The following is a 16,345-nucleotide window of genomic DNA, read 5'->3' on the forward strand; positions in this document are numbered from 1 at the left end:
GCCCCAATGAGCCGGGCGGGCAGCCGCGTGGCCTTCTCGAGGGGGGAGCAGCTCCTGCAGCTCCCGGCAGGGGCCGGGGACCCGGACACCGGCGACGCGCTGCGTCAGACACGGGCTTTCCGGCCGGTTTTTGTCGCTGCTTATCGCGGCGGCGCCCTCGTTTTGGAGACGTTTTTACTGGCTTCCATTGGAGGTTGTTTTGGGCCGGTGTCTGTCGTGCTGCAGTCAAGAACTGTTGCAGATAAGGGCTCCTCTTCCTCCAGCTCCCCGTCCTGCTCGAGTCGGGGGGCGGGGGCAGGACGGGTGGGGGGCCGGGGCGGGACAGGAATCCCGGGCGGCCCCGGGGGGTGAGGAGGCGCGGCCCCGAAAGCTCTCCCGCGGCCACTGCTGGGCACGTAAGTACCTCACGCCCTGACTTACCGATTCTGCGGGTGCAATAAGTATCTCACTGAGTCCTAGCCCGCCCGCCCCCCCCGCCCGTGTCTAGAAAGGAGGGTGTGTTCATCTGCGAACGTGTAAGGGTCTATCGGTTTTCGAAATGCGGCCGCCTGTTTCGGGGGTCGCCGACCGGACCTCGCGCACGCGCACTGAGGCGGTGCCGCACCGCTCCATGAGCCGTGGGCGCTCGTGAGTGCCCGGTGGAACCGCTGGGCGGAACCGCTGGGCTGCGCGGATGTCACTTGACAGGCGCGCGGCCGCGTACTCACCGGTGCAGACCCGGGGTGCCGGGCGGGGCAGGGACGGCCGCTGGGTTCACCGGCCAGTGGGCGTGGCAGCTCTGCGCGTGCGCGGCAGAGGTGCGCCCTGGGCGCTTTACTCTGTAGCCGGTCAGTCACACGTTCCTGTCGTGACTTGTTGCACAGAAGGGCTTGAGGTTTTGTCTGAAACAACAAAACATTAGAAAGAAAACAAAACCGTCAGTGCGAAGGGAGAAAGGGCAGAGGTGGACGGTGCGACGTGGGGGAAGGGTGTCCCCGCAGCCGAGCTGCGAAGTCCCAGGTGCATCTGAGGTCCCGGGAAGGCTGCTGGGTGCCTCCCAGGGGTCAGCGCGCAGGGCAGCTGGTCACTGCCACGACCCCATCTGTCTAGGGGTCACCTGCGGGGCTAGAGGGTTATCTACGCGTCTTTCTTCCTATGTGACAGTGAGTGGTGCATGTGCACGCATGAACACACGTGGCCACGCCGCCCACAGGACGCACGACATTCCAGCCGCCCAGTGAGCGCGGTGCTGACGCGGGAGGCACAGGGCCTCGGCCCCCTGAAGAGGACGTTGTGTTTCTGGTCCAGCGCGTAGTCTCAGCCCACAGCTCGCCAAAACCTGAGCCCCAGTAGCCGTTTCCCTCCCCGTGTTTCTGGGGGGCCTGTGGGTGCGGCCTGGCCAACTACGGTGGGGCGGTCTGTTCCTCGGCCAGTGTGGCTCAGCGCCGAGCCGGGCGGCTCCTGGTGCGGGGTCGCAGGGACCTCGCTGTCCTCACGGCTGTTTCCCCACCACGGTGACGGAACAGCCCGTCCATGGGGCCGCGCCCCGGCCACCGCAGCCACTTCCGTCTGCTTCTGGAAGCAAGTGTGCCATTTAGGAAGGCGCCCCCAGGGGTGCAGACCTGGCGCCTGCCATCAGGGATCGATTGGACCTTGGTGGGTCACTGCACCCCGTTTTGAGCACCTCAGGCCAAACGCACTGATTAGAAACCCGGGTGGGTGGACGGGGAGGCCCACGCGTTTTCAGGACCCTGACACCATACCCTCCACGCCTTATTTGCTGAAGAAATGAAACTTAATATGTGCGTTTGAAGCGTTTAGCATTCGCACACGAAGAACGGAAAATGCCCTACTTCACGCGGAGGCACAGCCTCTTAAACGTCACTCCCCGTTGAGACTTCCCTCAGAAGCGTGGTGACGTCGCCAGAGGCCCCAGCACCTGCGTCTGGGAAGCCCCGCCCTCAGTTCCTGAGGCTGTGCGAGTTGCGGCGGAACGGCGGCAGGTCCAAACTAAAGTAGAGGTCTGCAGCCCGGGAACCACCTCTGCGTCATCGGAGTGTGCACATTGTTGCTACTCAGTGAACTCACAGTAACAATGATGCAGCGACAGTGCCACAGTGTCCAACCTCCACCGGGCCTGCACGAGGCTCCGTGTCGGAGGCCTGTGCCACGGCCGGCGCGAGGGTGAAGCGTGTCCTCATGGCGGAACTGGAGTTAGTGGTGGGAAGGGGACCCCTCTGCTCGCCCCCCCCCCCCGAGCTGCACGCCTTAAATGTGTGTCATTGCGAATTCATTTTCAGCTTCGTTGCGCCCCAGAAATGAATTCGACATACACTTCTCTGTACAGCCCTGGGAACTTTCAGACCGAAGGCAACGTCGCAGCAGGGTCGGCCCCACAGGCCACGCTCGCTCCTGGGTGGGTGCCGGCGGCGGAGTGCAGGCCCCACACTCCTACCGGAGGGTGTTTCCCGGGGACGGGTCCGGCTCGGCGAACGCTTTGTTCTGCATTTGCCTCTCGCCTCATTCGCAGACGCCCTCCGGGTTCCTTCCGACGCAGGGCCCCCTTGGTCCCTCAGCCGGCCGCCCCAGGGGAGACCAGCAGCCGGGACTCGGCGTCCGATTTGGGCATTAAAAGCCCCACGTGGACGGGGGCAGCCGCGGGTCCTAGCAGGAGCAGAAACCCCACTTCCTACTCAACCCCCTGAGAAACCCAAGGGAAGTGTCTGCAGTGACGTTTGTCAAGTTTTGGGGGGGGGGTCCCCTCGTTAGGTCGTGAGCCCGAGTGCACTGCTGGGCGTCTGCTCACGGGCGCCCGGTGCAGGGGCACCCAGACCGAGGGGGTGGGACGGGGGGGGGGACGGGGCCCTGGGGACGCACCGCTGACACTGAGAGACAGACAGGTCAGTGGATACATCATCACAAATCAAAGTTGTGCATTTTAGTAAAAAAAAAAAAAACCCTCATGTTTTGTTGACAAAAGCAACCCTAGGCGAACTCTGAGCACCTGTCGGGCGGCGCCGTTGGCAGCTCAGAGACGATGAAACCCATCGCCCGGCCCGTCGGCGGCCGGCAGAGAGAGACACAACACGTTCCCCGGTTTTCCACCCACCTCTGTGCAGCGAGCGGGCCGAGGCGGCAGGTCCTGGTGTGTCGGGTGCAGGCGGGCAGAGGAGGTCCTCGGTTCAGGGAGGAGGTTTGAGGGCCACGGCCAAAGCGTAAACAAGAAGCCTGTGCAGGCTTGATGCTGACGAGACTTCATTCAGAGATTTCCCTCATGTTTCTAGAACATTCTCTCTGACGTCGGCTTCCCTGGAAAACGTGTGGGCCTGCTCTCACACAACCCCGGGGCCGGTCCCCGCCGCCTGGGGCCTCATCGGCGTGTGCCTGCATGGGTGCGGCTTCTGGTTCCCGAGCGCACCGGGTGCCTCGGTGCCACCCGTGACCCGGCCGGCCAGTCTGACCCCGGCCCCATGTCAGAGGCTCTGCGTCCTGCAAGACACAGTCGGGCGGATGGAGTGATGGAATGTTCCAGTCCCCCCCTTCCCACGGCAGCTCGCACGGAGAGGGCGGCCCCTTGGCAGAGAGGAGCCCTCGGGGAGCGAGGGTGGTCCCGCCCGGCCCCGGGGCCCGGCCTCAGCTGCGACTTGGTCGCTGTCAGCAGCCGGGGCTCGCCGCGCAAGCCGGGGAGCTTTTTGTGCAGGCCCACATTGCGCCGCGTTCTCATTGAACGGGATGACAAAAGAACATAATATCTCATATTTTTGAGTTATAATCTTAGGCTTATTACTGTCACAAAGCAATTACAAGCTATTTTTATGCAGAAATCAAACATGAAATTAAAGACTTGGAAATGAAAGGGAACCATTTCGCTCCCGCTCCCCAGCCCCCAGGGCGGCGGAGCCTGTGCTCGAGGCTGCGGCCAGGAAACGTGCAGCCGGGGCGGGGGGGGGGGGGGGTGCCTGGGGGGGTGATCTGGGGCAGCTGCTGGCTGGCTGGTGTCACGGTGCAAGGGCTGCACAGATTGTGTGAAATCTTGAAATAAACCTGCTCTTAGAGCAGACACAACCATGGATGGATAAGGCCGTCTTTTGACCAGCCTGAGCAGCCGGGTGGGCGGGCACAGCCTCTGTGTGGCTGGGCTCTGCCAGAGCTGACCACCCTGGGGTGACCTGAGGGTGCCCCGGGAAGAGGGTCCCGATCAGGAAAGGGTCTGAGAAGGCTGAGCATCTACAGCCGGTCCGCACACAGGTGCTCACCCGGGTGGGCAGTGACCCTGGCGGGCAGTGACCCTGGTGTGTGGTCACCCTGGTGGGTGGTCACCCTGGTGGGCAGTGACCCTGGCGGGCAGTTAGCAAAGGGCCTGGTGAGGCTGCTCCCTGCTGATGTGGTGTTTCCCGGGGCGGAGGGGGGGAGCGGGGCTGGCTGAGAGGGTCTAGCTCAGCCCACCGGCTGACCTCCCAGTCGGACCAGGCGCTGCAGTGGGGCGGCGCCAGCGTTTGGGCTGAGATGGCCCTGGGGTCCTGCGAGCCCAGCCCGACCGTGGCCCTCGAGAACCGGTCTGTGGTGACGATGCACATCACAGGGGGACCGAGGGGATGCGGGTGAGGCACAGACGCCAGGACTGCGGGCCTGGCCCCCGGCGCGCGAGCTGCGTGGACATGGGCAGAGTGGGGACCCTTGGAGGGTCGGGGGAGGTGACCGGTGCAGAGCCTGACCTTGGCCACGCCTGGCCTGGGTGCTGGGCGCCCGGGGTGGCGTGCGCGGGAGCTCCGGCCCCGAGTCCTGACCCCTGTGTCGCAGCGACAGCTGCCCGGGCCCCTCCCCGTCAGCAGGTGCGTGAACAGTCCCAGAGGGAACGCCCGGCTCTCTGTTCCCGCAGTGCATCTCAGCCGTCGCGGGCTCCTCGCCGGCCGAGCCAGGCCTCCCGTGGGCCCAGGGGGGCTCTCGTGGACAAGGGGCCTTGGAGAGGGGCGGCCAGACGCCCCTCCAGAGGCTCGGGGAGCTCGGGAGACATTCTGGGAGTGTCTGCCAGAGGCATGAGGGACGCCGTACAGTCCTGAAACACCGAAGGGAACGTGTGCGGGAAGGAAGCGAACACTCGGAAACTCCCGAAACGTTTCCAGCTGCTTCACACATTGTTTTTGAGGTAAAGTTTTATCCACGGTCCTCGGGCTCATGCGAAGTCATGAAGTTAACAACCACAAGAACAAACCCCCTTCCCTCCCCCCCACCCCCCGGTGGGGCAGCCTGGGCAGCACCATCGAGCAGGGTCCCCCGCGCTGAACCCCACCCCGGCCGCGCACCTGCTGCACCCCGGTGGCCAGGCCTCACCCAGACACGGGAGAAGCAGCGCGACACGCCCCGTGGCGGACACGTACACCGGGGGTGTAACACGATCTGCGTGCACAGAGCTACTGGGCACGGAACGGTGGAAAACTATAACATCTTGGCCAAAATTCAGTAGTGTGATCCGTTGTCTTTTCTAGATTACGTGCCTAAAAAAATAAATGCTGGCTAAGGTTTGCCACCTTGGAAGCAGTGGCGTCACCCACCAGGAGACGGTCTCCGCGGCTCCAGGGCGAGTGTGCGGGGAAGGCGGGCGGGAGAGGCGGGCGCAGGGCTTTCCGGGTGTGCGGCTGCCCGCCTGGTCGGGGGGCCATGGGGGCCGAGCGCCCGCTGCCCTGGTGACGTCAGCCTCCTGGGAAGTTTGCAGCCATTGACGGTCCTGCCCCTTGGACACACATGTGGCCAAGTTTGTTTCTGTGGCTTTGAGAGCCCGGCCCCAGTGGCAAACCACCAAGTGTGGGCCTGACAAGGCAGCAAAGGATACTTTTGTTTTCTTTTCCGTTTGGCCGGGGAGAAAGCCGTCTCCTCTTTCCTGCTTCAATACACACAAAGGGCTCAGTATACCGAGGGTGTTAACGCCGAGGGGAGGCCACACGGAGAGCTTCAAAGGCGTTAAACCTGATGGTTGCTGCCACAGTTCGTTCCTGAATGAATCGCAGAGTAGGTCCACATTTTCCAGGAACCAACAGCCCTGTGCATCGTGACACAGTCCCAGATTTCGTATCGCTGCATTTTATCTCCAAACGCAGACGCCTGCAAGCTGAGCACTGCCCCGCTCCCCCCCGCCCCCCAGCGTGTCTGGACTAGCCGTTGGACTCAGTCATAGGTAGGGAAAAAATTGCAAAGGAGAGAACTGGCTTCAATTCTTAGAGAATCTTCGAGCAGTTTGGAGGGCAAAGACAGCGGATGGCGGCCCGGCTGGAGAGGGAACGGTCACTGTGTCTGGTCAGCAGAGGCCACACGTCTTCTGGCTGTGGTGTCGTCATTTTTAAAGTGCGACGGGAAGTGCATTCGTCCGAATATTTTTTCTTAAAATGCTAACTACCATGCCGACTAGCAGCCACTGAGTTGTGGTTGTTATGATGTGGACACTGCCCACCCCCACCCCCCTGCCACCTCCAGAAGGGACTTTGGGGGACGGCAGTGCCCGGGGTGGCCGGCCCGTGTGCACGCGGGGCTCACAGACCTTCTGAGGGGAGACGGCCTCGTTTGAAATGACCTCTCCCAGAGAAAGACCGGGGGGCTGTCTCCAGTCTCTGTTCATTCATGTTTTTGTTTTTTTGTTTTGTCCTTTTCCTGGTTCTGTAGACCATCTGGCTCTGTGGCCCCTCCTGCGTCCCTCCTGCCCCTGGCCACCCCGCACGGGGTTAACTGTTGCCATGCAAATGAGAAAGGAGACACAGTATCTGGGCTTTGCTACATCTTCGCAGCCCGGGTACCAGTCCGGCGAGGAAACAAACCGGATACATTCCAGGGAGGCCTGAGCAGGGCAGAGCTGGGGACAGTGTTGCTCCCCACTGAGGGCCAAGGGGCGGAGTCCACTCTGCTGGGGGGGGGCCAGGTGCTGCCAGACTCACCTGAGATGGTGGACGAGGTGCCCACCCCCTTGCCCCACAGTCTTCCACCCGTTATCGGGGGTCACAGCACCCCACTCATCGGTCCTCGGAGAGAGCCCGCCGGCCGCAGTAGGTGTGCAGCCCAGTGGCCGCTCCGGGTGCTGGGCGGCGCGGCTCAGCCCCCGGGGCTCACACGGCGACTTCCTACACGACAGACCGTTAGGCTTTACAGTTGCCTGCAGAGTTCAAGGACACGGAAAACCGCACGCGCTAAGAAAAGTTCCTGGAAAAGGTGGAGTTCAAATGGCAATACTCATACGACCTCGGAATGTAGAAGCATACAGAAAGAAGACGGAACTGCCACGGAATATTAACGCTCACAGCCTCTGGATGTCGGGGTTCTGGGTGCTCCTGGGGAGTGCACTGGGTGGTCCTTGCTCAGGGTTGTGAAGTCACTGCGCTGTGTTCACCAGAAGAGCAGAGACCCCTCCCCAGCCTCAGGCACGGAGCGAGAGCAGAGACTCGTATATTGTGTCGCTTGTTCAGGGACATCGACACGGCGCCGTGGACGTGAGGGCCGGACGCACGGTGGATGGAGAACATGCAGCCGCATGCTCCGTCCTGCAGGCTGGGCTGATAAAAATAATTCAGGAACTTAACTTGGACTTAGAGGGGGACGCAGGGTGGGTGACGGCGGCCGGCACTGCCCTCTCACGGGAGGAAACCGTGCGGGACGGTGCCCCTGAGGGGCGCGGGGGCCCGGATGGCTCCATGGGGTCCCCGTGGGCCCCGACTTTGCACAGGGCGGGGAGTGTCGGAGCGCCGCTGGGTTTGGGGACCAGGCTGGTGGAGAGCAGTGGGGGAGGGGTCCCTGCGGATTCCCTCCGGGAGCCCTGGTGCAGCCGGGGAGTTACACATTAACGAGTCCTGTGACCACAGGAGAATGTAATGGTTTTCTGTTTGATATCTTTTTCGCCAGAGGACTTTCCTCCGTATTGATAAACATGACGTTAATTTTCCATTGTTCCGGTGAGTTCTAAGCTACTGTGGGCCAAATTCAAGTCTCATTAATCCCACTGGAAAAATCCCAAAATAAGCAAAACCCCCCGAAATCCATGAAGTCTAATCAGGAAGTGAGGTCAGGCACTGAAGACTTGCTTCCCAACTGGTGAGCTGTCTGGTGCGTCTGTGTGTCTGCAGATGCTGAGTCCCCTGGGTGCAGGGGGCCCAGCGCCGCGCGGCTCAGGGCCGCCCACGGGCCTCGTGCTGCCACGCCGGCAGCCGTCGGAGGACCTGTGTGAGCGCGGGGGTTTTGGGGGGACACCCGTGGACGGGAGCTCACTGGGGGCAGGCGCCGGCCGTCAGCACGGCCAGGACCCGGCGTGTGGTCAGTGCGTGGTCCGGAGCCCGTGACGCCCGGCCCGGCCCGGCCCCAGAGGAGACGCCGAGTGTCCGAGTCCCGGCTCTCGGACTCGCCCCGACAGGGGCCCCGCTGCTCCGTGTCCGGGGGCATGGAGAGATCACACCAGGGCTCCCCAGCCCGACGATCGGTTCCCCCAGCGTCCAGCCCTTTGAAGCTGCAGACAGTGCTGGGAGAGCTGATAATCTAATCTCAGCCCGGCCCGCGCGGTTCCGGTTCTCTCTTTCCCTTCCAGCTGCTCTGTGGACCGTCCAAGAGGGGGAGGCGGCCTGGTCACTCGGGTTTGCTGGATGGCGCGACCTTGGCGAGGCCCGGGACGGCCAGCGCCTGGTGGCCTGTGGGAGGAGGGGGGGGGGGCAGAGAGAAGGGCTTTTCTTTTCCCTACCTTGAGGCTAGACATGGCAATTACCACTGCCAGCGTGAAGAAGTTGTTAATTACAGGTTTATGCCCTTGTAGCCAGAGGAGGAAGGGAGGGGCCCAAGGTTACAAAGTGGCCCTCAAAAAAGTTAGAGGTGACTCCTTTGCTGCTTTTTAGTGGGGCAGCTTAATTAGTAGTTGGGTTCGGGCCTGATGAAGAAAAGAAGTCTCAAAGAGACATCTTATTAGAATAATTAAATTTGTCCATACCCTCCAATTTGCTTTCCTTAACGGTCCGTTCTGTTTTTATTTTCCTTAATTATCTTTTGAGATCTCTCAGATGTGCAGGGCCTCGGCTCGGAAACTGTGTCCCCGCTCGGGGAGGACAGGGAGCCCTCGCAGGCCGCACGCCGCTCGCTAGCTGAGCCCCCCAGCAGGCCCGGGAGCCCCACAGGGTGCTGACCATGCCCGGCCGCCTGTCCCTGACCGAGGGCCCTTTCCACTCCGGGGGAGGCCAGGCGAGCCCGCCCCAGCTCCCGGGCACGCTGGGGGCAGCAGACGTGGCCAGGCTGAGGGAGGGGCTGCGGCCCAGCAGCCAGAACAGCTCCCCCCAGACACCCATCATGGACATAGCTCACAAGTATGTGCACACCCACACACACACATGCACAGCCCCTGCAGACAAGTATACATGCACAGCACGCATGTGCAGACACACATGGGCATGTACGGACACACGTGTACAGATGTGCACAGCCTTCCAGCAGGCAAGTACCGAGAGCGCTTGGTGACACGGTTTGTCCTTGTGTTTTTCAGACGAGTCACCTTGACCACATGGGTCAGTTCTGTGTGCCCTTGGGGTCGCTGCTCTGGGGCGCCACCTGATCCGGGACACCCCTGTGAGGCGAGCGAGGGTGCCCCGTGTCACAGACGAGGACACGGGGACTTCAGGAGACCCAGGTCTGGGGCTGGGCCAGAGCTGGGCGTCTGTCCTCAGGGACTCTTATTTCCCTTAAATGCATTAAAGTAAATGTAAAATCTTAAAAAAATGAAGAATGACTTGCTGCCTCCCCTCTACCTCGGCTGCCGGGGTCTGACCGTCAGTCCCCCTGGCTTCTCGCCTCCCGGTGGAGGGCGTGTCCGGCGCCAGGTCCCTCCGCACGGGACCTGTGCTCTCCGTGGGCGGGGCCGGGACACCGTCACTGCAGTGCGAGCTGCGTGGGAGCGAGTCTGCAGGCGTGGGGGGTGGGGGTCGGTGGCCCCAAAGGCCCCTCGGGGGACAGAGAGGAGGCCTCAGCCGTTGGCCGGGTGAGTTTCGGCCTCAGGGCCACGGGCGGTCCGTCGGGCCGGAAGTCGGAGCGGTCAGGGCAGATCCGGACCTGGGCTTGGGCTCGGGCGTGGCCCCACCGCAGGGATGTCCACGTGACGCGCAGTCCCGCAGGGGCCCACGGGGGCTGCGGGGCGAGCCCGCCCGCCCGCCAGCAAGAGGCGCTCTGGGGAACCGCTGGGGCGCACGGCCCTCTTCGTGGGCGCACTCGGCCTCTCCCTGAAAGGAGGCCCCTGATTCCCGCGGCAGATGAGCCCCCGCCTGGACGGGGAGACCAGTGCGGGGGAGGGGCGCCGCGGTGCAGGATGGGCGGCCCTGGCGGGGCGGGGCCTGCCGGAAGCGCACCCCACTCTGCTCCCTCCTCCGCACGTGGGCGACGGCCCCGGGGGCGACTCCCTGCTGGACAAGACGGGCCCATGGCTGCTGCGGCCGTGTCCCCCTGCACAAGCACGTGGTCCCCGGCTGCCGTGCTCTCCCGGTCTCTGTGCGCCTGGTGCTGAGCTCCAGACTGTGCCGGACACGGCAGCTCTGCTCTCAGACTCGTCCGCACAGCACGCGGCCTAGACGGACCGGGACAGGCCAAGGCTCACACCCGCGTGGCCCTGGACACAGACATGTGAACTCACACGTGCACGTGACCCCATACCCACAGGGCCTCACACACATGACCTCACACTTCACACCCGCAAGACCTCATACATGTGATCCCACACATGTGATCCCACACATACATAACCACACACATGACCTCACACACCACACCACACCCACATGATCTCACACCCGTGGACAACCAGGACGGACACTCTCTCCGAGGACCTGGGGCTTGGTCACTGCTGTTTTAATTTCCTCTAAAATGGTTGAAACTTTTCCACACAATTTAAATTTCAGTCTAATTTTAAAACATTTTTCTGATTAACTTTGATCTTTACTTCTTTTATATCCCAGTCACTGAATCATTCTAGAAAAGTAACCCATTCAGCATCGGCCGTGTGGTCAGTTGGCTGGAGTGTCGTCCTGTAAACCAAAGGTTGTGGGTTCGATCCTCAGTCCCGCTGCATACGGGAGGCAACCGATCGATGTTTCTCTCTCTCTCCCCCCTCCCTCTCTCTCTAAAATCAGTAAGTATACCCCCAGGTGAGGGTTAAAGAAGTAACTAAAGTAAAATTAAGCTATTTAGCAAGCTTTCTCAAACTTTTCTGATTTCACAAGGACGGGAAGAGACTCACATGTCGGCCTCAGGGCCCTCGTGGCCGCGGGGTCTACGGGTCTCTCCCGCGTGGGGCAGGGCCTGTGCCCTCCAGGCTGTCCTCCCTCCTGCCGCAGGCCCCTCCCTCCTGCCTCTCCAGCACAGCTCACGCCCGGAACTGCCCCGCTGCCCCGTCTGTGCCCCACCCCGTGAGCTCCGTGGGGGGCAGCTTCCCGTCTGGTCATTCTGTCCCCCGGGAGCCCAGGATGCTCTGGGAACCCGCTGTAGGGATGGGATGGATGGACGGACCCGCCAAAATACAAGCTCCAGGGGCCCAGGAAGTGCCTCCGATCTCGACGAGCCCCGGGAGCCCGGCCCCAGAGGGCGCGTGGGGACCCCACTCCCTGAGCTCGTCACGTTGCATCGTGGTCTTCCGGCTCAGGGCGAGGCCGGCACCCCGATCCAGGCACCCCCTGTGGGCTCTTCCCGGGGTGGGGGCGGTGTCTGTGGAGGTTCTGGACATGGGACACAGGGTCTTTGTCACCTGTAGCGGGCCGGCTGCACCGGGGCCCCCTGACTTTCCAGGGAGCCGTGGCCCCAGGGGGGACGGGTCCGCTCTCTCGAGAAGCCGGGAGCCCCTCTCCAGTTGGCTCCGGGGGCAGACTCTGTGTGTGGGTGGCCTTCCCTTCGGCTCTGACAGGGGACATCGCAAGACTGGCGGCCTTCAGTCACGCAGTGATTTTGTTCACTCGCTTGTTGAGGTGGTGAAAAAACATCTGACATCCGGTCATGGAGCCATGCCTCACCCACTGGGGGGAGCAGCTGCCCGCCCCCCACCCCCACCCCTGCACGGCGGGCACGTCCACCCAGCGGGACTGGCGGGGACTCGCTCTGAAACCCGCGGAGCTGGAGCCGTGTTGGCACGGCCGAGAGCGGGCAGACGCCCTGGAAGAAGAAGCCACCACAGCGTCCTTGGACGCCGACCTCCCGGTTGCACAGGCCGCAAGGCTCGGGCAGAGCTGGCACGTCCCCTTTCTTCTCCCGCTCGTTGGAAAACCATTTCATTCTCGGCTTGCAAACACGAATTGTAAAACACCCACTCTTTCCCATTGATTTTGCAGGAGAAAAGAGCGAGCCAAAGCAGGTAGCTTGTTAGGGGCAGATTACGCATGAAAGGGGTGCACAAAGCGCCGGGGGAAAAGCTCCGGCCCCTAGACGCTTCGGGGTGGCCTCGGGGACAAGTGCCTCTTAGGTCATTTCAGACCGCGGCCCATTCTCGGGGCCCTGGGTGGATTAGGAAGTAAAACAACACCCATTGTCCCGGCCCATTGTGGCCGCACTTGTGCTAACGCGGGTTAATTGAGACCTGTGCTCCTGGTGGCCGGGACTCGGCCGGGGCGGGCTGGAGTGCGCGGCTTTGCAGGCAGCAGACGGGCGGCAGCTGCAGGTGGCGGCTCCGCTCTGCCTGGTGGGGGCGGGGGCGGGGGAGAGCGAGGGAGCGGGCGAGCCGCTTTGGAGGTCCTGCAGTGCAACAGGTGTGCAAGTCGAAATGTTCCCCAGGCCGCCGTGCGGGCCCCGCACTCCCACTGCCCAGGGAGCTGAGCACGGGCGTCCCCACACAGCGGGGCGAGTGTGCTCTCGGCAACACAGTGCAGAGGGGCTGGAGAGGAGGCTCAGCCCGAAGGAGGTGTCCGCCCGCTGGCGAGCGAGCAGGCGTGACGTGTGCCCAGCACACGGTGGACCACGGATCGGCCGTAGAAAGGCCTGGCGTCCTGCCCGGCTCAGAGCCGGGGGCTCGGCCACGGGCCACGGCAGGGCCCAGACAGTGACCGCAGTGCCTTGACTTGCACGGGCCAGGCGCCTTCCGGCACGCTCTGGACCATCTCTGAGTCTCACCCCATCGCTTCCCTTCCGTGCGTGCCGGCCCTCGGGCGTCTGGGTGGGAGTGGACGGGAGGTCGCCCTGGGCTGGGGGCTCCGAAAAGCCTGGGCTGTGACTCGGCAGAGACCGTGCCTCCGATTCCCCCTCCCCCACCCCACTTCTCTCCCTCCGGCCTCCTCACCTCCTGGCTCCTGACGAACAGTCACACGAGAGCAGAAACCCACAGGGAGGCAAGCAGGGGCCAGAGGGTGGTCTCTCCGAGCAGGGGCTTCAGGGAGGGTCCGTGCTGCCTGGGAGGCATGGGCCAGCCTGGCACAGCGAGTGAGGCAGTGTCAGCCCTCGAGGCCCGGTGTCCGCGGGACCAGAGCCCTCTCTGCCCACGCCCACTGTCACCACACAGCCTCTCGAACGCCAGGGAAGCCACAGTCCCCTTGGAACTTGGTTGCAAAGTGGTGACAAGTGACCGTGATGAGAACGACGAGAAGAAAAAGTCACACGAGCCGAGAGAAGTCCCGTGTTCGGTTCGGTGGGGCCCGTTCAAAACCACGGCGGGTCAGCCTGCACTTACGAGTCAGGTGACACACGCCCATGAAACGGGTCTCGCCCCTGGCGCACCTGCCGCTCGGCCCCGGGCGCAGCCACATGTGGGGCCCATGCGGTCACCGCCCTCGGAAACAGACAGTCCAGACTGACCGGGGTGTCGAGCGGCCGGAGACGGTCGGTGGCCACGGCTCCGCCGCCCCGGTCAGGAGCCCCGACGCTGTCGGCACTCAGGCCCCCGAGGGTGGGGACCGACCTCAGGACCCTGCCGGCTCTACCGGCAGCCAGCGCCGGTCTGGTTTCTCAGGAGTCCCTTCCTCGGCCCCGGCAGGCCTGGCACAGACTGCAGCCCTGATGCCAACCGGCCCTCCGCTCCCCGCCCCCACCCCAGGGACCCGGGGCCCCTCGGAGGACGCCCCCGTGTCACCGCCCTGCAGACCCGGGGTGGCGTGGGGGGGGAATGCCGCACGCCGGTCGGGGGCGGAGCGTCTTCCATGTCCATCCCCTCTCCAGCGGCTGCCGAGACTCCCGCGCTGAGCCGGAGGCCCGGGCCGGCGGGCCCCCAGGGGGGTCTTCCCCGGCTGACCCCGAGTCACCTGCTGCTGCTGCTGCTGAGCCGGGGGCCGGCTCGGGGGCGCGTGCCGCCGTGGAACAGGCTGCGGGACGGGGCCAGGCTCCCTGGAAGCGGGCCGTGCCCTCCGGGGCTCCACACACCAGACACCTCCAAGGGTCACCTCCCGACCCCACGCCCCGAGCCCTGGGATGACCTCGAAGCGCCGCTGGTTCCTGTCCCCGCTGGGAGGGGACTCTGCCTTGTCTCGATTTTCCTCCAGCAACGGAGCCCGGGCCCCGGTGCTCCTCGGTGACTCGGTGGAGGGTTTCCCCGGGCTGGAGGGCGAGAGGCTCTTACAACTCAAGCCCAGCCGTGCTGGTCTCGCCTCCCTCGGGCTGGCCCGTCTCCCTGGGGCCCCACCAAGGGCCAGGGTGCGGCCCAGCCCGGAGCCCTAGAGCGTCGGGTGGGCTCCCCAGCCTCTGCCGTGTCTTTGCATCTTTCAGGGACAAAGTTTCCTCCTCCAGCCTTCGAGGCCTCCTGCCCACTCCCCATCACTGGACATTCGGGGACGGCGGGGACGTCACGGCCCGGGGTGCAGAGGCGGCCTCTCGCCCACATCCACAGCCCTTAAACCTGTCCGCTGACACAGATGGCTGACCACGGAGTAGACACGGGCCAGCCCTGGTCTCCCAGGGACCCCAGGGCAGCCCCTTCCCGGCACCGCCTGGTGCATCGGCCGCTGTAGGGTGCCATCGACATGGGTCACCGAGCCCACCTCACAGGGGCGAGGCCTCCCCCACAGGTCCGCAGGTCTCCCCACGGCTATGTCCCATTTCTCGTGCTGCAGACGTGCCCCGTGGCTGCGGCAGGCGTGGCTGCCACACGGGTGATGCACTACCTGACGAAGTGCGGGCACAAAACCTGAACAATTCCTTGACGTGGGACAGGATGTGTGAGCTGCAGGTTTTCTTGGAATTTGACCAGGGGACCGAGCCCTCAGATGCCTGACGCAGCTATCGCACTGCTCGGGGTGTGTTCAGGACCAGCCCCTGGCACCCCTGACCCTGTCCCCTGTCCCCGGCTTCCGGGTGGAGGTGGCAACAGTCACGTCCTCCGGCTCTGACGCTCGTCCCAGCTTCCGCGTCCGGCCTGTGCTGATGCCTCGTCCTGGGCCACTTATCCACGACGTGGCGGTGCCCCGTGGCCTCACTGGGGAAGGTGGAGGAGCTGTGACATGTCAGAGGCCCGTGCTGCCATGTGTGCGAAACCCAAGAGAGAGCGCGAGTCAGATGCCGTGTGTCTGGTGGTTAGTGTCTGCGTCGGTATTCCCAGGTCACGACCGTCCCGGGGCTCAGGTGCGGGGCTCAGGCGGGTGAGCCGCAGACACGCGGCGATGGGGGGATGAGGGGAGCACTCGGGGAGGGTGACGCACACAGTCTGCCAGCCACCGGGCGCGGCTTTGCCCGGCCTTGGGATGTCCGGGCGGCTCCACCGAGCGCCCTCCTGGTTCTCCTCCGTGTCTGGCTGTCTCGACCTCCCGCACCCAGGCCCGCTGCAAAGCTCCCTGGGAAATTTACATGCGTGTCCACGGCTCCAGCCTCTGCCTCTCAACGCTCGCCCCTGCTGCTCTGCGCCGTATATCCATCACCCCACGGCACCCGTGGGCTCCGCCGCCTGCGAGCCCGCCTGCCGACTGTAAATAAACGCCACTGGGCGGAGGGGCAGACGAGATGGAGCCGGTCGGAGCGGGGAGGCGGCTGCCCGGCTGTAATTACAGTGGAGGGGCGCGAGGTGAACCCCTCCCACCCGGAGATTTAATTGTCATCAGCTGCCGGGCCGGGGCGCAGGACCTGGGGCGGGGGGCGTTCGGAGCGCCCGGCCCGCCGATGAGCTCATGTGCGGCTCCGGCTCTGCAGGCAGGGCTGCTCCCAGTGCCGACCTGGGGACCCTCGCCCCCACCTGTGGGGCCGGGAGGACGTCAGCGCCGACGGGAACCTGTTGTTCCTCCAGGTGGGTAACAGTCAGCCCCTGGCAGCGAGGGCCGGCTCTCTCTCCTAGGGAGCCGTCTGAGAGCCACCACCACCACACCCTCCCCAGGGGCGCGCACTCCCGGGTGGGGTGTGGCTGAGGCCCTCTCCCGTGCGGCCCCGTTCCTGGGCTCCGTGTGTGCGCACCCCCAAGAACCCTGAGTGGAGC

Source organism: Phyllostomus discolor, chromosome 9 (genome assembly GCF_004126475.2).
Source record: "Phyllostomus discolor isolate MPI-MPIP mPhyDis1 chromosome 9, mPhyDis1.pri.v3, whole genome shotgun sequence".
NCBI lineage: Eukaryota > Metazoa > Chordata > Mammalia > Chiroptera > Phyllostomidae > Phyllostomus > Phyllostomus discolor.